The sequence below is a fragment of the Melospiza georgiana genome, chromosome 2 (genome assembly GCF_028018845.1).
Source record: "Melospiza georgiana isolate bMelGeo1 chromosome 2, bMelGeo1.pri, whole genome shotgun sequence".
Lineage (NCBI taxonomy): Eukaryota > Metazoa > Chordata > Aves > Passeriformes > Passerellidae > Melospiza > Melospiza georgiana.
The window spans coordinates 87038241-87060887 of NC_080431.1; the positions used below are offsets into that span (position 1 = coordinate 87038241).

At 37.0% G+C, this 22647-nt stretch overlaps 1 protein-coding gene across 1 annotated transcript in view; it reads right to left on the reverse strand.

Annotated features, from left to right (window-relative positions):
- COL8A1 (collagen type VIII alpha 1 chain) overlaps positions 1 to 17831 on the reverse strand; it is a 71119-nt gene extending 53288 nt beyond the window's left edge. The window contains exon 1 of the mRNA XM_058045820.1: positions 17788 to 17831. The gene's annotated coding sequence lies outside the window, so the exon portion shown is untranslated. The remainder of the gene's footprint in view (positions 1 to 17787) is intronic.
- Positions 17832 to 22647: the final 4816 nt, after the last annotated feature.

Consider the following 22647-nt stretch of genomic DNA (forward strand, 5'->3'; position numbering starts at 1 on the left):
CTTGAAGTGCCTTGATTTGATGCCACCCAACTCCTTCATTTTACCATTCTGAGTTTGATAGCAAAAAATACTGTAATGAGGAATAAGGCATTCATAATTACGAAGTCCCTGTTTTTAAAGACTTAGTTTAGAGAGCATAGTTCCTGTTTCTATTTTTCATTCTAAATAACCTCTCCCAGGAAGACACCAAATATTGTGGATATTGTGAACTGTGTCTATACCTGCCTCATCTTAAGCAAAGTTCTGTTTTCAAGAAAGTAGGAGCATTACCTGAAGGCAAAGTGTTGAACAGGCCCCTTATGTGGATGGTTTCCATATTTTAGTAAAAGCTGAAGAACTTAGTGCAAATATTTGAAAATGTTGAAGCTTGAAATATGCCTGTGGTGGATGCAGATAAGATTCTAAGCTACAAAGGTAAGAGAGAAGGGCCTCTGACAGTGTTAAAAGGAAAGGTATGTATTCCTGTAAGAGGCAATACTGCTTATGATAGGCCGGTGACCACTTTATTACTTTTCTGCAGTCTGACTACATTCTCTAGTGATTAACTGTTTATTTCTAAATATGCAGACTTCAATGTTTTAAAGGATACTTTACTATTTTTTAAGGTGTTCTGTTACTAACTCATTTTGCTTAATCCCTAAGATTGAGTAGGACTAGATAAAAAAGCCAAAACATAGAATCTGGTATTTCAATAGCAGTAAATATAGTAGAATATGTGATAAGCTTTCAGGTATCTACTGTGTGTACAGCATTCTCAGGCAAGGCTTTCCCTGCCCCCCCCCCCCCCCCCCCAACAGTGCAATAATTCCTTTGCCTTTTCTTTCAAATTCAGTACACAGTCCCCTCACTGGACACTGGCATCTGTTTTCCATCCTGTGGGACATGTAGATCGGAATGATGGTTGCTCTGTTTTTCTGTCATCTGCTTCATTACAAATCTGAAGTGCTTTAACTTGTCCTCCAGATTAAAATGTGTTGCTAAATGGAAGGTTTTGCATGAGGAAAAACAAACAAGCAGTGGAAAGGGCTCATTTTTTTTTCAAAAAGATAGATCATCAGGCTGTTCTCCTTCCACAAATTCTGTGTTTATGTTAACATTGATCTTGTACCCAGGTAATGTGCCCTTGATTTGCACATCACCCAAGATTTGCACATTTGGTTAGGATGAGGATAATATTCAAAAGAATTTGCACATGGAAACCTAGCTGAATTTTGTTGCTGACGGTGAGTGAGCAGTGGAAGGACCAGGCACGAGTATGTGCACTGCAGAAGAATAAATAATTAAGATGATCTGAATAATTACCATTCCTCCTAATCAATTCAATGGGACACATATGCCACTGAGGCAGGATGCTGGATGCAGACAGTGCATGGGAAGGCAAGCTAGACAGAAATGTGGCTATTTCAGCATAATAGCAACAGTCTGGTGTGCATGTTGGCTCTGCCATATTCAGTGGTGTTCTTAACATGGCAACCTACTTTTTCACTCAGCTTCTCTGGTAAGTCTGTTTCTCTGAGCAAATACTAGTAGTAGAAAACAAAATCCAGAAATCTTCATCTGAATTTTTTGACTGTCTTTAGGCTTCTAAATGACAAAATGTTTTGTTAGGCACGTTCTTTGTAGCAGCCAGTTGCAGCTGAATCCATCTGCAAGCAGGCTTTTAAACCTGTAAGGGCAACTTCTGGCCCCTAAAATGCAAAGCTGAGCATTACCTTACTGAGTCGAGGCAAAAATCTTTGAAATATATGTCCTCATGTATGTCCATAAGGACATCTGATATTTTGATCAAATATCAGATGCTAAAATCTGTATCTACTTAAATAAAATTCTGATTACAAACTGATTACAAACACATTGTTAAGAGTAGAAGATAACACTTTAGTACAAATGAAGTGAAAAAGCCCTCTTTCATCTTTTTCTAGTTAGGATTTTTTATGATCAGGGTTCATATTTTTTCAGAGGGTTTACAAGAACCTAATAAAGCTATAAAAGAAGTTTTGTGGGAAAAAACATTCAGATCACCTAAACAGCTTTGAACAGTTCTTTCCCCACAGGACAAAAGCTGTGGTAGATCACTGTAATTTTATTCAAGGAAACATGGAACCCAAGTCAAAACTAGGTTACCTAATGGACTGAAGTTGGTGAATTCTTCCATCATGCTCAAAACCAGTGTAACATCCATGTGGCTGAAATCTTAATCAATTTTTTGTGAGTCACTAATGTTAGCAAAAGGTAATTTCAAAACGGGATATAAACTCCTATGCCTGTCTGCTTTTTTCATAATGAATTATTCTAGAGATTTTTTCCTTTAAGTCCAACCTATCCCTGTCTCTCCCTTGCTCATTCTACAGCCTAACCATGAAAATATCTGCATTGTTAATGGAAATTACCTTTTGATGACAGGTACAGCACCCCAAGAGCTGTAGTCAGAGTTAGCCACAAGGGAGTCCTAGCCTGATTTTACAAGACAAGTTAAGCCAATGAAAAATGTAATGAATTCTGGTTTTCTGCCATGCAGATCACCCTGAAGGAGAATGCTGGCTAAAAGTGAGTTATGTGTGTATCTTTGCTATTTAGTTAGTATCATTAGTCTAAATTGGGTCCTTGAGGAATAGTCTCATCAAACAGATATTCCCTGAAGAAAAATTCATTATTCTGAAACATATAACTGTCCTGTGACACTTTAAAACAAATAAACAAAGCACAAAAGAATCCAACCAAACAGTCTGATGTTTGGAAGATGTGGTGTTGGAGTGGAATACAAGAGTAAGTTCCTAAACTGTATTATCTCACTGTATTTCTACTGATGTTCCCTTCCTACCTCAATCAACAGTAAGGAAGCAGGATTGGGTCCCTAGTGGTTTGTTTATGTATCACCCAAGATAGCAAGATTAAGATTTTCTAAGTTGCTATGTTAGCAGCAAAACCAATGAATTTTGATTTCTCCTGGATTTGCATTCTTTGCTTTTCTGAAGCCAAACTGAATGACTAACAGATGCATCTTGTCTGCCTTTCTGTCTGTGAAGATGCCAAGTTGTGTCTCTACCCCTTGCTCACCCACTGATTTCAGGAACTTGTGCAAGGATATGGCTTTCTTTTAGACTTTCAGGATGAGTTATTGCCTGGCAATCTCAAAAGTTATTCAGGGGAGGAATAGATGGATAGACCAGGAAACATCACACTAAACAACCATTTCTTTTTAGAAGAACAAACAAACAAAACCAAAAAACCCCAAGTTCAAACAAACAAAACTATAGAAAGAAAGGTAAGCCCTCATGTTTTACTTCTCACAAATAACACAGCATTAAGGACTTCTTGGACACGAAGTCTTGCTGTCCATGCTGGAGTCTAAAACTGCTCAGAATGGCATCTGGCACCAGTGAACATGCAGGCTCAGCCAAGGTAGTACGGACTATCAGAATCCTTTAGGATTTTTGGTAGGATGGTGAGGAATTGCAGATCTTGCTGTTGGAAATGTGTGTATACTGTTTTGAATCACACCTACGTGTAGACACATTCAAGATCTTCAGAGGTGCCAAAACTTTTGCTATCTACCTTGGCAAATAAATATTTTCACTTTTCTCTCCAAAGGAGGCTTTTGGTTTAGCTTGCATATCCTATACAGTGATTTAGCACTTTTTTAAAAAACTGGGTTTTTAAACATGTTGATGTAATTACAAAAGCATATGTGTATCACTTAATCTTTTAAACCTTTTCACTGAACTTAATTACATGGCATTTCTACTGCCAACCACATGATCACTTTAACACTGCATGTATATGAGGGTTACTGCAATAAATCAGATGACTTATTGGATATTTTCCCTTTGCTTCTGCTTCAAAATAAATTCCTAGTCACTTGGAAAAGGTGACAGTATATGCTTGCAAATGCAATGCATGCAGCAAGCAGCTGTTATAGTAATGCACTTTTTGAAAAAGGTTGCTTCAGGTTAAAGATTACTTTGGTCCTGTTTCTGGTTAAACATCTGCAATGTAAGAAAGCCCTGCTTTGAGGCAGAGGACATGAGTAAGGCAGTGTTTCTTGTGACAAAGGGTGTAGGCCTAACTCAAAAACTTTCAACTGTGGCAATGTATTTAGGTGAGGAAGAGATATTTGGAGCCGAACACTGCCAGAAAGTTGCTTGTAGAACATACCCTACTCCTCTTCTTTACAGAGGCACTGGACTGCAACTTCCTACACAGTTCTTACCCTGGCCAAAAAGCAGGAATGAAGTGAAAAGTTAGAATTGCAAAGGTAAGACTTCAAATGCATCAAGTGCCTGAATTTTGACATTGTTTTTCATTTGATGTTTATGTGTAATGTTTGTGTCCTTTTTCCTTTGATGTTTATGTGTAATGAATGCCTCTGTGCAATAAAACCCCTAGAGGTATATGATATGAAGAGAATTATTAGTGTTTGGCCTCTCAATTTCTGCTGCTGTAAGTACATATGCAATTCCTGCTGCTAATTCCTGTTTCATGGCAGGGGTACCTGCACAATGCTGTGTGTCTTCGCAAGACTAAAGCACTGGCTCATTGTGTTTGCACGGGGCTCCAAGTTCCTCTATTTAAATGAAATTATATGTTAAGGGCTATTGATAAGCTAGAAGCTGAAATAGTAAACAACTGGACTCTCAACTCTACGGCCTTGCTCAGCTGAATACAGGACAGCAACAGCAATTAATTCTGTTGCCTTTCTTACAGATATAATGTCATCAAGAGAAGTGATTGTGTCCCTTTTTTTAAAGTTGGGTAACAGAAGCAGCATCCTGAACATGGACTAGAAGTGATTGTGAGCTGGACTACAAAAAAATCTGATAGCTCAGTTAGTGTTTATTTCCAGATATCTGACTATTATTGCATTTTTAGTCATTTATCTTTTTCTTTTCCAAGATGTGACTCACTGAAGTATGTTTCCTAGCTGCACTGCAATCTTTGTGGTACAAAACAGAAACAGAGTATGTCTGGATTTTATTTCAAACTTCATGTCATAAACATTGTGCAAAGACTCTGTGTAAACACTCTAATTGAGTTAGCATTTGAACTTACCATAGATTCATCCTTTAATAAATTTAAGGTCTTACAGATGCCAAAAAACCAGTCTGTTTCATTTAGCACAGTGAAGTCTGGGTAGAAATAAATAAATGCTAACGTTTTTAAAGGTTTGTTTCCATAGAAAATGGTGAACGGTGTCCCAATAAACGATGTGAAAGCTGTTGTATAATCTGTCCCTATCACATTATGAAGAGCACTTCTGCCTTTTGTCAGGAAACACTTGTTGTAGTGTGATGCTTTAGCTACATTTATAATAGGAAACTACCTGAGTATCTAGTAACAGGGTGTTCTGGTTTAAATGCAGAATTTTCTTCACTTTGAAGGGTGGATTGTCACATTGGTACGTTTGTGAATCACACTGGCATCTGATGGAGGATCTAGCTTGGAATATAAAGCTCTTTAGTTTCAGAGGTATGCATTTAAAGTACCATAAAGAAGAGCTGATTCAGAACTAAACAGTCAAGTATTGTTGGCTTTGAAATATTTGCTAAAATTTTATGCATTAAATTATTTCTTTCATGGAAGAGTACATGTGTGCTTATGCACAGAAAGTAAAAGTATTTGCACTCCTTTTGTTGTCTCCATAATTATTTCCTGCCCCATCTTGTATTTAGCAGTGGAGGAAGAAAGACAAGTTTGTTTCCTTCCTCTTTGGTTTGGCAAAGAAGTGACTCAGAGCAAAAATGTGTTGGCAAGTCCAGTGACCTGTGAAATCAGTCAGAAATCAGATGAATCAGCTAAGAAATTAACTGCAGAAATAAATTAAAAAATATTAATGTATCTTCATTTCTGCTTTAGCTGTTTCTGCACTGGAATCTTTCTGTTAGATATTCATAAGAAAAGCATAATCTGAGTTTCCCTACTAAACCAATTAAACAAAAGTGAACTATCACATAAAAATTTACATATAGCTTAACAGTAGCCCTTAATTTGAAATGTTCAGTAGACCTTGCCATGGAAGTGGGAACCTGCTTTAAGAAACATATCTCCAAAGTACAACAATTGTGAAACCTGGATGAAATATGGGATAAAACCAAAATAGTTTAAAAAAGAAAAAAGGAAAGAAAGACAACTTAGTTGTGTGAGAACAGGCTTGGAGTTCAGGTCTGCGTGTTTATATTTCTGTAAGTTTATAGAGAATTTGCATCTCAAAATACCCTTAAAGAAAGCAGTGTATCTGATAAAATTATTCTCTCTGATTTGAGTGCAGTTTTCATGTCACATGGACAACACAAAGAGGGAGTCTGAACATCACATGTCAGACTCACTGGACACTTATTACTACATAATGTAAATGCAAATGCTTTGGTAAATTTAAAAAAGCAGATACAAAATTGAGGTCTTCCTTCCTTGTCAAAAAACCCAGAGTTTCTTTTTCTTTTGGAGAAACTGTCTTGATAGCATGAATTGGGGCAGGGAGGGAGAAACAAGTGGAAACAGTACCCGCTAGTAGCACTGCATATTTATTTTAGCAACTCTTAGGTGGCTGACAGAGCTTAAGTGTCATATCTGATGGAGAAGGGAGACCAAGTGTTATTAGTCAGTATGTTTGCTTTGTGCAGGAGCTGAAGTCACTGGAATTTTTTTCTTAGAGGACTTGACTGTGACCTCCATAATCAGAAACTGCCTTCTGCACCTCACAGTTCAGTGCTGTCAGCAATCATTCACACCCAAAGACTGACAGTGGTTTGTGTAGCTGTCTACAAAATTGTGTAGCAATGCTGTGGTTTTCACAGCATTGCTAAAATACCTGACCAAGCTCTGTGGGCTGAGCTGGTGCTGCAATGGACAGCACAAACAACAGTGAGCTTTTCATCAGGTTTCATGGTCTCTACTGCTTGCCACAGCTTGTACTTCTTGTGGGTTGGGTTCCATGATGTAGAGCAGATAAAGGAGTTGGGATGAGGCAATGTCCGTGAAATAAATGGCATGGAATATCAATTGAAACTTAAATGGAAATGATTTATGTCAAGCTGGCTTCTGTTGGAAGACCCATACTGACAACTGCTTATCTACAAAGGGTTTTCAATTGCTCTGCTCAATGTAGAATCTCCAAGGATTAATAAGGAAGGTGGTTCATACACATGTAGTGATACAGAGTCAATAAGCTGCCTACAACTGGATTAGAAGTCATTTGCCTTACAGGAGTTCTTCCTAGTGAACAGAGATCCTTTTACAGAAGGGAATGAAGCAGCTTGTAATCTGTCTCTGCAGTGAGTCTTTTCCAGGAATAACATAATTGCATTAAAAAGAAGTTATTTTAGATGTGAAAAAATATTATAAACACATTACAGTTTGTTGTATTTACTTGATTTAATCTTCTTCAATGGACTGTTTCAAGGCAATGCCATCACTAAGCTTGGAAGCTGTTGTGAAGTGTTTGTGAAGATGCTTGATGTGCTTATTCATGGGAATTTGGACTTAGAAAGCTTTTTCCCCCTCTGCTTTTATCAAAGTAGTAGCTCAAGCTGTGAAACCATCTGCCCCAGACAGAAAAGGAGGCATCATCCCTCTCCATTCTAAAGAATGAGAGGAAAACAGAAAATGCATCTCAAGGAAATGTTCCTCCTGTGTTCTAAAAGATGATGGCTTATTAAACAGACTTCACCTGTTTTGCTATGGTCAAAATCAAATAGCTTTAACTAGTGTTATACTGTCCACCTACATCTCTGTTTCATACCTACCTACCAAACTGATTGTGGTGTGTTTGGGGATGTGTGGTGCCTGGGTATTTTTGTGCAGTATTTGGGCTTTTGGGTTTTACTTTTTTTGTTAGTTTTTCTGATGAAAAATTCCTAAATTCATAGATGCAAAAGTTCTTTGATTTCTGTGTATTAGGAAAAAAATAAGCTTTTGATTTTTGTGGGTGAGAGTGGAAATAGTGCAAGTACCTAAATTCCTCCTCTTTTCAATTTTATAGACCTCATACAAGTGTTGGCAAATACCTGACTGTTTTGCTGTTTGTATAAGAGAAAAAGCCTCTGATTCAGATTTCTCTTCCCTCTGATTCTTCAGGGGAATTGTGCTTCTTTTACTAAGTTTTATGACTAACTGTGCATTTGATTGAATAGCTGGAAATACTACAGATGGTAACTTCCATGCATAGGTCTAAGTTGCTCCTTTTTTCTTTTTCACAGTTCCTGTGACTGTTGATTCAATAGAAGGTGTTTTTTCTTTTTTAATCTCACCACAAATATTGAGCTGATCTTAAGGTCTTTGCAGCGTTACTGTGCTGTCTCTGCCCTGAAGCTACTGCCTCAAGCCCTAACCAGAGAAGGCTTGCCCAAGCTGCAATCCTGTCTATAAACATAACCTTCACTAGAGGTGGATGGTTGTTCTTCACTTTCTGTCAGGGTGCAGCTTAAAATTTAGTTTAGGATGCCTCATCATTTGCTGCCGAAAACATTCTCTGGCATGGGTGAAGCTTGCGCACTAAAATGGGACAAGTTTTCTACTGCTTTCCCAGGAACTGCCTTTCCACAGTTTACTAGAAAATAATTAATTGAAACCCCAAATTTACCACCCATTGAAGCTGCACAGATGTGCCCCAATGGAGCTTCACTGTCCCTGCACTCCCAGGGAGTGCATCACTGAAGTAGGAAGCATTGTGTGTGGGTGGGACCAATGGTTACTGTGTTACTAATTAATAATTCAGCACTGCAAAACACTCCAAATTTTTCCCCCCTCTTTTCAAAACAACAAGTATATCTTTTTCTACTTAGATCAAAATTTAAAAAAAAACCTTTTTAAGGCTGACCTATGTTTTAAAATAGAAATTGGATGTCAGTTGATGATCATCCAATTTTCAGTAATTCAGGCCAAAAAATCTTGCACTTCACAGCACTTTTGCTCTGCTTTTCTCCTTTTTGAATGCTTGTACTGTTCTTCAAATGAAGTATGTAAAGATCTAATTTTTAACCTGTTTTTCTTTTTCACTCCAGATGTGCTTGTCTTTATTTTCACTAGTTAGCTTTCATTCCTGAAATTGATGCTGAAGTAAGCAGCACCCAGGACAGTTTCAGTAAAACATAAAAGAAAAGACACTGATTTAGCTCTCTGAATTTTAAATTAAATCAGTTACTGAAACAGCTTTTCTATCTCTACTTTTTTTTTCTAAAAGAGCAGCAAAAGATTTATTAAAATTACATTGCCTTGTGTAAGTTACAAGCTATAGATACTTTACAGATTTTAACAAATTACTTGTAGAACTATTTCTTTTTCTCTTTTGGATGCTTTAAACAACTTCAAGAACAATTATATTAAAAGAGAAAGTTTATTCACTGTCAAAGGGATTCTGTCAGAGACACTAGAACAAAGTGGGGCTGAGGCAGTTGGAGAAAATAATACTCCAACTTTGCCCTTCCATTTGTAATTGACATAAATGTGTCAAAACAAAGGACACATCCAAGAATATTTCTATCCCTTCAAAGACCCAGACCAAATTACAACCAAATTCTTTCATCATTTTTGTTTTATATCTGGCCAGTCTTTTGACTTAGATAATGGAAACTTAATTCTTCCCTGCTGCAAGCTGTTTTGCAAGACCAATGACTACGAAGTCCACCTGCTCAAATCTGAAGAACAAAAAGATATTTAACATTTGTTGTTGTTCTCAGAAAATATCCCCAAGTATTCTGGCAAGGCTTTTTCAAGACAAAGCTAAAGCTCTAGTTCAAGAATGACACTTACCATGACCTGTAGTACAATGTTGTCGTCAAGGCAGCAGACTTGGACTGCTCAGGTTAAAACACTGTATTATTCAATCTGACAAGCTTAACACTTCCACTCAGCAAACCCTGCTTAAATTCCTGTCTTGACTTGACTATTCAGATGTCTAAAACCTTTAGACCATATTTGACCTGGGGTTCCCTGGGAACCACCAGCTTTTGCAGGAACTGCAGAGGGATCTCTTTACCAAGACATGCCAGGATTTCACAATGCTGAGTCTGCACACAGCCTGCTGAGTGGTAATAAATCTTTTTCCACAACTACTCTGTCAATAAGAGAACTGCTTGGGATGAGTTGCTGTGGGCTACTGTTTGTAGCATGACTGTGAATATTGTACCTAGATGTGCTGCTCTCCTGAGCACATCCATCCAGCACAGATGGGTTTGTATTGTCTCTACTGGGCCAATGTTTTTCTATGTATTTTTCTGCTTTCTTCAGGCCTCTTTCTTATGTTCACTTATTTACAGGGGCTAATCACTAGTGACATAGTGACATTTTTCACTGCAGGATGTCCATTTAGCAGTCCTTCTAACCTGATCTGAGGCAGCCAACATTTGTTTTCAACAGATATTCTTCCCAAAATTCATACTGAAGAATTGAAAATGTTCCAAGGTGGTTAAGCACCTTTCAGGTGCATCCTGCCCAGAAAAAGGAGCCTACTAGAATGTTCTCCTAAAATTGTCTGCTACAGGTTTCCATACTGTGAAATATCCTATTCTGGGAATATCTGTTCCTGTAGGCAGTGTGTCCCTTCTGGATTCCTGAAAGGCTCTGGCACTAAGGAGGAGGAAGAATTCTTGAGTGGAAGATGAAGTAAGAAGAGACAGGAAATGCTTTATTGAAAAGAGGGAGGATAAACCTGCCTGACAGTGTGCCAGTATGTGTCCAAAGGAAATGCTGGAATATCCCTTCTAAAGGGACTTCAAAAACTAAGCATTAGAAAATGTACTGCAGGAAACAATGTCGCATTGGCAGGAAAATGGGATAGATGATCTAATTGTTTTCCATCTTGTCTAAGTCTGTGAATAATCCAGGTCTCTTTAGCTGCTCTTTTTCCTACTAATTTCCAAAATATTGTAATTTGGGATTTACTTATTTTGAAAGAAATTATATTCATTATTATTTATTTTAATCCATCAGGTCTGAGGTGCAGCATATTCTGTAACCGACTTTCAAAATTTGTAGCTAGATGTAGTACTAAACTCAGGCAAATATATATAGATACAGCTTGTTTCTACAGGGTTTATCTGCAGAGTTTTGGGGGCAGTCATACTCACCTGTTTGGTGGTGTGATATGAGTAATTCTGTGCAAGTAAATCTGTAAAGTTTGCATAATAATCTTTGAAGAGACTTTGAATTTCCTTTGTTCTCCTGCTATCACAGATTTTTTTCCTGACACAATAACAGCAAGTGTCCTAGTATCTATATGGATGTTAGTTAGCATGACAAGCACATACCACCCTATTTGTCTCTAGCAGGCTTGGTAGTATTCATTCATTTATTAAGGGAACAGAAATAGAAAGGATATTTTTGCTGAATTGGAAATTTTATGAGTTTTGTTGTGCTGTTCACCTACAAGGTTTAAGGTAATTTATTTGTGCATCTTTTCCCTTATTTCTGTAGTCCAAATTTGGTGCAGTTTGTATTGTTTCTATGTGACTTTTGATTTTAGCTCTCCATTAAGAAAATTCTATATATAAGCATGTGTAAACTTGCATAAATATTAAACAAAGCATCAGGGAGATACTTAATTCTATCCCTGGTATGAAATGTATACATTGCTTTAACTCCAGCCATTCACAGACCGAGATAGCTGAATGAGATTCAGCAGGTTAAGATGAGCCTCATTTTATTGCTTATCTAAGCAACATGGATGTCTCAAACGGCAAGACTGTAAGTTCTTTAAGAGAGAATTCATATAGCTCAATCCTTGAGTTCAGGGAGGTGAGCTAAGCAGATTTCAACATGCTATTACTTCACAAACACTAACCAATTTATCATCCTAACTCGTATATTAAGGAATGTATCACTAGCATGTTTTCACACAAAGAAACTGAGACACAAAAAAATTGTACTCAGACTTACATAAGCAGTGCGTGACCTTGCTGCTGATCATTGAAGTATTCAGGGAAAGTTATATGCCTCATGAGTATGCATACAGATTTTGCATCCAGGTCCTGCACTTGAAAGGCAGACCTTGGCATGCATGGTACCCTGACCCCAGAAATGTTGTTTCATAATTTACTCAATCAGTGACATGTAGCTCATTCTAAAAGCACAATACCAGCATGAACTTTCATTTAGAAGAAATAGTATCAAGAAGCTAAGTATCCAACTAAGTATCTACCTGTTAAGAAGAGAACTGATTCTCTTTTGGATCTGAGGCATTATGATGACTTTTTAGGATAGACTTTCAAGGCAGCAATTAATGCTAAGATCCAGTTACTTTTGCTAAATTCATAAAATTGTTAATCTCTTTGTGAATTTATTATGGAGAGCTTGTATTAATCATCACAATGAGAAACTTTTTTGAAATGTCCAGAATTAGCTAGAATTCATGATACTATTTAGTAATTTGAGAAAATGAGCTTTCATTTAGCTCCTGTCACAGTGAAATTTGTACAACACACTCAAAACAAGAGCATCCAGCAGTAACACAGTATCTTCTTCATCAGAAAAAAAAACTTACTGTGAGCCAAGGTTCAGCCTAAAAAAGAAATAGGAAGCTTGCAGCTAGCTCTCTCTGTGAGCTTCAATAAACCTGTCCATTAGTATCTGTTCAGCAGTTCTCTATGCTGCAAGAACACCTAAATATTGGTCAATTTAAATTTAGCCTGTAAACTTCTGTCCTATATACCATAACTGTTCATGATTCAATTATTTTGTGTGTATTATACCTCTTGAAATAATGTTGTTTTAAATATAGCTGGAAAAAAACCTTTAGGTATAGGATAAGAAGGGCTAAAGTAATGAATAGTTTATAAAAATGTGAAATAAATGTTAATTCATCATTTACAATCGGTAATAAAAAGGTACCTGGAAGAGCTAAATGGAAATAAAATTGCTGAGTCAGTTTCAGCTCTGTCCAACATTGTTGAAATAACTGAGCTTTTTCTAAGAGACCTGACTGATGTTTGAATAGTCCTTTGGGTTAGGGAAGATTCTTCTTTTGAATTGAAAATGTTTTCAGTCTTTTTAAACTTCCTTCTTCTTTTATGCACTAGAAGTTTAGCTATCCTGAAGCACTTCAGTAAGAACAACACACTTCTGTTTGGTCTCCACATAAATTAATTTGAAAACCTATGCCTAGCAACCACAACAAGAAGATGCTATTTGTTTGGGTGTAATTTTTTTAAGGTTTTATTTTTTCACTAACACAACCTTAAGTTTAAGCATCTGATGGAGGCAATGATTCTTCTTTTTCTAATTAAAAAATTATCTTTGAGCCTCACTCTATAAAGGGGAAATTTTCCAGCTGTGTCAAGCTATGTGCTTGAATCTTCAAGCATTTTGACAGTCTTATGTATTTTCTCCCTGCCCATGTGAAATCAAGAGTTTCTTGTTGAGGACATGATTGCAAGTTTACTGAGCTGAGAGACTTTTTTTGAGTATAGATTCAAGCCCTTTAAAAAGATATTTACCCTAAAGAATGTGCAGAACCTTTCTTAAAATATGCTTATGATTGCCAAAAGAAGGGACTTGTAATGTATGCATGTGAAATATTCAACAGGAATGAACTGCTGCTCCAGCTCTGCAAAAAGACTGTACTGAGAAAGAAACTTTGCCAGATGACACCAGGTCGTGAAGTGCTTTGTGAGAAATGTCTTGGCCTGTTCTAGTTACTGATGCAACTTGCTTTCCGCTTCAGTAACACCAAAATTTCACAGTTGGATGATGCCCTAGAGATTATCAGGAACACTAAGAAAAATTTCCCATCACCTCTGATTAAGTACCCACAGCAACAAGTGTTCCCCTGGGCCATGTTTTGTCTCAGCTATAGATAAGCACTGCTGTCTGGATTTTAATGAAGTGCAAACTCTGTGGCAAGTAGGACAAATTCACCACTGCACCATGTGGTCCTGTTGGCAACCTGGTAATGTAAATCTAGAATAATAGCAATTGCTCTCTAATATAATATAATATAATAGCGCTAAGAACTTAAGGTTACTGATTCAAGTGCATTTTGAGGTGGGGAGAATGAAAAGAGGGGAGAAACACACTAAAAGAACTTCAGCAGAAATTACTTTAATGTATAAGAGTTATTTGTAGAGGAAATCATGGACTATTAGCATTAGCACAATATCTGTGAAAAATCTCCAATCCTTTCTACAGCATGAATACTGACTTTTTTTTCTTGTTAAATATTTCTTCTTTTAAGTATTTTTTCTTTTTAAGTATTTATTTTTTATATCTTTCTACCAGTTATTGCATTTAAAGTATTTACTAGTGTCCATAAGAATATAGAGCAGGTTATCCAAAACAGATGTGTTTTTTTAATTACAATAAAATACTTCTGTGTTATAATCAATATGTTACAACATATAATTAGCTCATGAATATCATGGTCACATCAGCTTAGTACATTGAGAATTATTCATAGCAGTTTAGATCTGTTGGTAGATTTGGGATGCGTGTCCTTCACTTGGTTAAACAAAGTCACTGCCTTTCCCAACATGCCTTGCCTTGTTTATATTCCCACAGCTGAAGAAGAAAAATGGTATTTGTTTAGCAATGCAAAGGAAAATTCATTTGGGACATATTTTTGTTTTGCCAATTCATGTGTTTCAGGGTCTTTCCTCCTCCTTTTTAACCCTAAGCTGAAGCAAAGCTTTGCTTAACATTGCAGGGGAGGGTGTATGTGTTTTGAACCTTTTTTTTCCTGTTATTTGTACAGAACACAAGTTTGAAAGAGCTGGAATAATAGAGACACAAGTGTCTCTTAAAAATCTGCATAGTTTCAAAATTTTGTGTAGACTTGTCTGTAATCCTCTAAGTCCTCTGTGAGTAGGGAAGCATAATTTGTCTCTTTATAGATAGTAAATGCAGAAGTGGAAAAGCTACACAACTGTAAAAACAAACAGATGGTCCCTAATCTTTAATATGAAAAAGGATCAAGGGTGGTGGTGGAATAAAAGAACAACCTAAGCAAACAAACCAAACCAAACCAAACAAAAAGAACCCAACCCAAAACAACTGCCAGAAGACCTATCAGGTTTACTACTGAGTTTATCCAAGGAAAAACTTTGATGATTCACAAGTAGCTATTAGCTGCCAATCTTTTCACTTTGCTTGCTGCACATGTAGTGCTGCCCATCACCTGCTGTTAATTATAACATCCTATAAATCTAATGTTAGAAGACTAGCACTGGGACACAGTGCCTGCCCTGGCTTAATGGACACTCTAGGAAAAAAATAATTTTTCAAAACGTATTCTTGGACAAGCTTCTATGAATCTGGCATTGTCGTGGTCTGATATTAAGAAAAAACACAAGTGAGTGCCTTTAAACAAATAAGGTGCTGGCTTTTTACAATCATTGTGGTTTCAAGCACCATATCAAAAACCACTATGATGGGAAGCTATCATTTAATAAATCAAAAAAGCTTACTCGGTAATAAATATTTTTCTTAGAAACCACAATATTCTCTTTTCTATGGATCATATGACTTTCCAGTTCCTGAATTTTTTTACACCACTGGACTAACAAAGGAACATGGGAAATAACTCTGCATGGTGAAATCATTCAGTTAAGCTATGTCTACACTGTGTTTAGAACAACTTAAAAATATGTGATTTCAGGCATATGTGATCAAATTTTTCCCTTTTTCAGGTAGCCAAAAGTTGGCTGAATTTGTCAGTGCTACCTTTCTGAGATAAGGAAAGTGTTTAGTTTTGACTAAATAATTTAAATTTAATTTCATTAATTGCTGCTATTGACTCTGTTCTATGTTGGCTGCTATTCGGGTAATTTCCACTTATATTGATAAATCAGCCTTTGTAGTTAGCAGTGAAAAGAAAGCCAGTATTTAAAATAAAAAATAAACATAAAAGAAACTGTGCAAAGACAGATTCTGCTCTCAGTGACAGCAGTCAATTCAGATTTGGTCTAGGCACAAGTACTGTAAAGATTTGCATATAAACATCTATAAGAAACATACTGCTGCATTTACACAGAGGTATTCTCGTGTGTAGAATAACCTGTAGACATAAAACATCAAATTGACTGGCACCTATCTATTGACATTACCACAGACTATCAGGTGGTCTTAAATATTCAGTGACAGGCTTTGCTGGAAACATACATGCACTTCCATACTTGCAAGTATTTGTATATCAATTAATATGTAAGTGAGTTTCATCTAAAGAAAAGAAGTAATAAATTCTTCTGTAAGTAATACTGCTCTGTACAAAAGTCCTTCAAGTTTTCCAGTGTCTGCTAAGAAAGGCATAAAAAAGTTTATACAAAGTCTGAAGAATCACCTTGTTTTACTGGAATCCATTTTATGATGCACTTCTCATGCAAAGACCACCGTATTCCATTTTTTTGGTTCCACAATTATTCAATATTCTGAATTTTTGTGTTCCTGGGTGTGAGATTCTTATTCTAATGAAGTGCAATGTGTACATGAATATACTTGTATAGCTTCAATGACTTACTGGCTCTGCTTGCTGGTAAAAATATGGTTTTGATTATCCTTAAAACTCTTGATTCAACCTACTTTGGGGAAGTTGAGCTATATTGTTTTTTTACTGCTCATATGACATGGTGTGCATTCTAGCTGAAATCCAAGGTACTGTACAGTGGACTCGCATCAAAAGAGAAACTGGTGCAGCAAACCTTGACTGGAAGCTGAAATGTAACTTAAGGAATATTAATAACAGAAACGTATTGAAATCAGAGTTCTGGCTTTAAGCAAAGAATTTCTCAGCAGTCCAATGTGCCGGTTTAGGAGACGGATAGGACAAAAATTGCTGAAAATATATAAGAAATATGAAGCCTTGGAAAAAAAATAAAACTGGAGTATCATTTGTTGAACAGACAAGCTTTAAATGACCTCAAAGAACTATGTTCCATGTTGGTTACTGTTTTGTAATGGAATTCTAGTACTTTGAAAGCAAACATGGAGCCTGCAGCAGCTTTGTTAGATATATCTATCCTCTAGCTCATTTTTCTGTGCTCCCAGCTCTGCATTTTATTTCTTTTTGTCTGGAGTGGTGATTTTATGACAACCCATTTAAATCTTCAGGATTCATGGTAATATACTATGAATGTTGTGCAATGCTATTAGGGTACAGAGTTATTAGTACCCTATGTATTAGTACAGAAAGTCACAGAGCTCCTGTTAATACCAACCTCATCGATTCAATTTGGAATATGTTAAAACTGACAGTATCTTGGTTACTGGTGTGCCAGGAAAGGAAAAGATACTTTCTGAAAATCATCTTTACCTAGCTTGGTTCTAAAGTTAATTATAGCTTTGCATGCTTATGGGCAAGCCTCAGAGCCACCTGCTTAGGTTGTATTTTTTTACTACAGTTCTACAGTTGAGTGCCATCCTGTCTGCATCGTCAGCTGCATGTTCCTGTAACACACTGTGCCTACATCATCCCTCTGATGCTGAACAGGGAAAACGTGACACTGCTGACCAGTGACTGGTGGCCTTTCCCTGCTGAGTGAGTCATACTTATGAAGTAAACCACTGTAGGCATGTCTATCCCAATGAGCAGAAACTGATTTCAATTTGCATCTGAAAAGAAGATTATGTTGGCAGCAAAGCCTCCCTCTCCCAGAATATCCTGACATCTTCTGGCTTTGTGAATGGAGAAGTTCTCATCTCTGCCTAGAGGTCAGCATTCTCATGTACTTTCTACCTCTTGTCTCTGAAGATTTTTTACAAGATAGATCCTTTTTGATGGCAGTAACTTTTCTTAGGAAATGGAACTTAGGCGTGTTAATTGCATTGCTTCAGCATTAGACTTTTTCATTAATTATGTCAGAAAATTACCTCAGTTTAATAGAGGAGTACTTCCCTATATCAATTCTGATGTCCACATCCAGTAATGAAGAGATCACAACAGTGCTGAGTATCAAATTTGAAGGATTCTGACAATCTGCATTTTCTTTTCTAGAAAGAGAAGGAAGAAAGAATGTGTGTTAATAGCCTTCAAAAAGGCAGGACAGCAAAAAGATATTTTTGACTTGAATAAACAAGCTGCTGAGAGTTTATTTTATTTTCTTATTTTAAAATTTTTGACATAATCAGACATTAATACATGAAAGAAACATGAAACAGGCAGGGAAAATTGTGTTTAAAACTGTTGTTCAGGTTACAAAGGCACCATGAACAGCTCATATTTTGGTTTGTTCTGTTTTTTATGTGTTATATCATCTGTGTTCCTCGCCTATGCTTTGGTGCAGCTCTATAATTCACAGAAAACTGTGTTATTTTCTCACTGGACAACTTTGTATATTACAAAGGATCATTCTTTGTAGTTGTACACAACTAGTTTTTCTCTCCTCAACAGCAGTCAATTTCAAGCTTGGTCAGAATTTTAAACAACCAAAAGCTGGAAAGATGAGAGAGAAAATTGAAGTACTTCAGTGTACAGTGTAAGCTCTGGTTTATCACAAAATACCAGACAACAAATTGCATCAACCAAAGCTAAAACCAAAGTAGTTTTTCCTCTGCCTCATAAATGAGTAACAGTCGACAGCTCTGGAATGTGCACTCCTCTCCTATGAAAACATTTTTCCGCTCTGCCTTTTCCAAAACTCAGAAGTTCAAAGCTAAACTACTACATGTTATAAAAGAACAAATTTACCATGACACTTAAACAGACATGAGTCAGTGTATTCAGATTTCTTGAGGGAGGAAGGAGTTATGTTTCTTGTTAAGGCAAGGTTTGCAGTAAAGAAGTTCTTTTTATAGTTTCATATCTCTCCCTTTAATTATTTATTCACACAGATGTTCTGTTTTACTGCACAGTTAAAGCTGTAATTTGTGCCCTTTTTGTAATGGATATATTAATTGAGGTTTGCGACATTTCTCCTCACAGAGCAAAATATGAACACCTTTGTTCAACAAATGGGCTAATGCAATCACAGACATTAGGACATTTGCTTCACTATTATTTAGGATATCTGCGGCTGTCTGGGAATCTCAGCAGTTTCTCTTTGCTCTGGAGAGTGCTACTTGTGTTTTTAGAAATGGCATGAGCAAGGTGGCCAGCATGTATGTTAACAGCAGAGACAAAATGAGGTGGCTGTGGACAACCTATATCTGGAATAAAATGCAAGCAATTTTGTGTCCTCTTAAATGTGAGATGTAGAACATAATAGATTAAGCAGCTGAATTACTGTATGTAGTTTTTAAAGCTGTCTAGGAAACTTGGAACACCATTTTCATTTATTTGGAACAAGTGGTTGACTCATTTGTCTGCCTTGAAAAACCTCTACAACTGTTCCTGACTGGAATAAGATGAATATTCTGAAAGTCATTGCTCTTGTGAAACAGGAAAGAAGTACATAAAGTCCCAGAGCTCCTGTTAATACCGAACCTCATTGAATGTAATATCAGTTTAGAATATGTTAAAGGATGCAAACTTCTCCTAGGTACTGTAGCAGCTTTAAAATGTCCACTCTTTCAAGAAGATTGATGTGGCCAAGTCTTGTCCCTTGTGGATTTTGTCCTTCGTACAAAATTTGGGGTAGCTAGATCAAAGGTCTGCTCTAGATTCAGACCTTTGACACTGAATGTTCTATTCAGTAGGATGGAACCAAAATCAGAAAATCCTTGAGCATGGAGAAAACTGAGATATCAAACTGTATCCAACAGCCCTTGCACACCATCAGGATTGAGTTTTCCCTGATTAATAAATACATAAAGATTTATTAGGTCAGTCTCTAAAAGCATAATTTAGCAAGTGTAGAGACAATATGCTCAAATCGAGGGGCACAATTTTTTTCCTTCAAATGTAAATTTTTTTTTCCTGGCTGGTTGCTTTACCTATAGTCATAAGTTCTCTTTAACCTTTTTAATATTCTATTGTATTTCACATGGGAATACAGAGAGGCTTTAATGCAATTAATAAATAGGGTATTAAATCTTTTAACTTTTTAAATTTGAATGTTTTGATTTTTCATTTGTCTGTTTTAGAGACCTTTAATGAACTGTACCATTGAATTTAACGCTGGTTATGACGGAGATCATCTGTGGCAAGTAACATCTCTAGTTAGGGAGAATGTCACAGTCAGTTTTGTTGGATACAGGCATGTCACACTGGAGATAATGGCTAAAAGCAGAAGTCACCTGAAGAGGAGAACCTGCATTAAGTGGCCCACTGGGTAGATGAACCATATTTGATAAACTTTGGAATAAGGACAAAAGTGAACTCTCCTTGATAAACAATAAACTAATTTAAATTTTAGTCATCATGCGTTAAAATTTCAAAGTTACTAAGAAAGCAACACCAGGATATAAATGTCATTGAGCAATAGAGGGCAATTAGGAGGCAGTGCCTTGATAGAAAGAGGGCAGCTGATTAGTTCCAGGCCAGTGGTAGCTGTGCTGGCCTCCTGTGTGCAAATATGGATGAAAAGGGGTCCCTGCCCTTTTCCCTGGAGCCAGGCATAGTGCTCACCTACAAGCAGCTTTGTCTGGCTACATGGGCAACACAGGCAGCAATGCCTTACATGTTATGGACCAGTCAGAACCACAGTTTGGGCAACATCAGTACCAAAGAGTGCAATAAAGATCACACAGGGCAAATATATTCCTTTGGCTCTTGCTTCCACCTCCCACATTATGCAAGTGAGCAGGGCAAGGACTTTCACCAGAAGTTAGGAAAACTGTGATTTATAATGTTAGTGGCAGGTGGAACAGGGGAGACTGTGGGACCAAGGGAGCCAAGTATTTTAAGCATCTGTTATAGGCCTGTGCCAGATGCAGGATACCAGACAAGATGTGCCATTTGTCTGTTCTTGAATGGAATTTCCTATGTCCCTAATACCAAGCAAACTCTGTTTATTTATAATGTAACTACTTCTGGTCTTGTAGAGATGATTTACAGGACATTTCATCTTTTTACTTTCACAATGACATTTAAACTCTTAAAAAGTTATTTATTTAGCTGTGTAAATTCAGTCAGGAGACTGTTTTGCTTTGTCATGAGTGAATCTGTAAAGGCTGGAACACTACTCAGTTTAGGGAGGGTGCCTTTTGTAGTTTCATGAAGTACAAATTTCTCTTGTCTGGTTTAAAAATGGGGACTTGGGTTCTTAGAAGTCCTGTGTCAGGCAGTGATTTCAAGTGATTGATTGCATGGGCACAGAGAGAAGAATGATTTGGGAAATACTGACTGTTCTCTCCTGACAGCGAATTTTCTTCCAATCCTAAGTGATAATATTTAATAAGTAATTCCAATTATTTCCCGAAGGAATAAGAAGGAATTTATAAGCAAAATATTTTCTCAGAATATGTAAATTCAAAACAACAGCTTCCTAGTGGAAATTCAAGCATTTGTACTAAAAGGAAATGTTTCCCAATTCTTGGAGTGCATTTCTTGACAAATTTTGACAGAAACACAGACTTCCCAGAGTAACAGCATCTCACAATGAGACTGATTATCTGGACTTGATTATCCTACCTTTAAGTCTCTGTGCAATCTTGTTAATACAAAAGATGTAAGCCATAAATTACATTTAAGACCAGGAGAAAAAGTCAGTGCTGATATATATAGCTCGAAAAGCAAATTGGAACAGCCCTACTGTCCCAAGACCTGGACTCCAGAGTAAGCCAATTGCACAGAAGGGTCTATCTTTTGCATATCAACCTTGCTTACTGTCAGCGTCCTTCCCTGTCACCAGTGGAATTCCTGTTTGCTCTTGCTCCAAAGGCACATCAGGCTGGACACATCAAACCTGCCAGCCTTTTTCACGAGTCCTTTCTGGTACCTCTGCTCCAAGATCACATCTCACAGTCCTTTACCAGCAGGCTGTGTCCTGATTACCTCACTGCTCTCTGAACTAAGACCTTTCTTTGAACTGTTGCTAGATTTTGAGTTTACAGGCAGTGACACCCAAGACAGACTTCTTGATCTGGCCCTCAGTTGACCCTAGATTTTTCACTGAAATGCCTTGGTTTCTCTTGGACAGGAAAAGAGAATTTAAAATAAAGAAAAATTTACAAGATGGAAGAAGTGAAAAGGTGTAGTGATGAATTTACTAACAAAACCATAAGGCCCACAATACAACTAATCACAAACCAAGTTCCTCTGTGACATTCCCTCTAAAATTTTAGGTCACAACATATATCAAAGCATGTGCCATTAATTGCCTGCATAAATATGCTTCATGAGCTCATCCTTTCCTGCCTCACTTTTTCTGTTTGTAAAGCTGAGGCTATATTATCAGACTGGGGCAGTACTCTGAAGTCCAGCTTCTGATAAGATTTAGAATAATTACTGCAGCAGATGTCAGAATCAAGTGAAAGCAGCCATTCAACAATCAAAGTACAAACCACAATCATCACTTATGTTGTGTGCTATTGCAGGTACAGAACCAGCAAAGCAGAAAAATGTTCACACTTACTTCTAGATGTAATCCTCTGTTAGGAGAATATCTCCCTACCCCCCTCCCCCAAAAAGGTTTTTCTAGTACACTTTGCTGATTTTAGCTGCAGCTAGAAAAGATACAGCTGTGTTTTTTGGCTTATACAGCTTGAAGCTTGAGCTCAACAATCAGCAACAACTTAGTCTGAGCTGTTTTACAAAACTATTTTTCTGTAAACATTTTCATTCAATATGTTACCATGTGATATCTGTGCTCCCTTAAAGCATACTAGTGATGTGTGCCTTATCTTCATATT